Source organism: Corvus brachyrhynchos, unplaced genomic scaffold (assembly GCF_000691975.1).
Source record: "Corvus brachyrhynchos isolate BGI_N302 unplaced genomic scaffold, ASM69197v1 scaffold317, whole genome shotgun sequence".
Lineage (NCBI taxonomy): Eukaryota > Metazoa > Chordata > Aves > Passeriformes > Corvidae > Corvus > Corvus brachyrhynchos.
This window is the reverse complement of record NW_008239295.1, coordinates 645,367-646,375: the sequence shown is the minus strand read 5'-3', so window position 1 is coordinate 646,375 and position 1,009 is coordinate 645,367. Positions and strand designations below refer to the sequence as shown.

The following is a 1,009-nucleotide window of genomic DNA, read 5'->3' as shown; positions in this document are numbered from 1 at the left end:
TATTTATTTGAAAGTACCAGGAGTTAGAGTGTAGCCTGAGAAGGCAGAAGACCATTCACACTGGATAGTTCAGGTTTACAAACTGGTGACCTGTGCCACCTGGGATGCCATGCCTGGGAGTATTGGGGAGCAAAAGGGGGAGTATCCACGAGTGGTCTCACTCCTCAACCCCCAGAATTTTGGTCTCCTTGGCACAGCGTTGAGATGAATGATGTGAAGAGATCAGAGCCCCCACTGCTTGGTCTCGCTGTGGGTATGGTTTAGGGTTTAGGGGATAAATTCTGGTCTCCAATATCTTGACATTCAGTGTTATTGAAAACACGAAGGATTAGGGAATACCAGAGGGATTGTGTATTTTCATCCTGACTCATTAAGTAATTCTGAGTAAGCGTTCCCAAAGGTTTCCCCAGTGTTTCTCACAGCTTTATCAGTCCAAGTCCATCTCTCCAAAAGGAGACAGGCAGACAGACTCCCACTAACTTCTTGTGGAGCTGGATTGGTCCTGAAATGTGCTGCATGCAGGATACACAGCTGTTTGCTTAGAAGCATGAAAATAGCTAAAAGCATATTGTGAAAGTGCATGGAGACTCATTAATTGGAATTATTTTTAAGTTTTATTCATTGTATGGTTCATGTTTCTGGCTGTCAGATTACGAATCAATGACCAATAGAAAAGTCATAAAAGATTGAGAAAAACACAGGATCACCAGCTCTGATTATGTTATGTAGCCTGTGTGACAGAAGAGCCAGGACAGTCTGCTTTTGGGGCCAGTGAGCTATGACTACTTAGCACTATTCATACTTGTAATTTACTTCTCTATGTGCATTTTCAGGGTGATAAGTTTTTTCGCTGCATATTTTAGGAACTAGATACAATTTTCGTGCTTTCCTGTGCTAGTTATTCTGAAAATGGGAGGAGAGGACTTGCCTGGAACACTGCAGTGATTCCACCCCTAACCAAGAAACATATTTTTGTGCAGAACAAAATTATCAGCAAAAGGTAATTCTA

At 42.0% G+C, this 1,009-nt stretch overlaps 1 protein-coding gene across 1 annotated transcript in view; it reads left to right on the top strand.

Moving 5' to 3' along the window:
* The window catches only part of NTF3 (neurotrophin 3), a 49,094-nt gene that overhangs the window by 23,404 nt on the left and 24,681 nt on the right, over window positions 1-1,009 (top strand). The gene's annotated exons all lie outside the window — the stretch shown is intronic.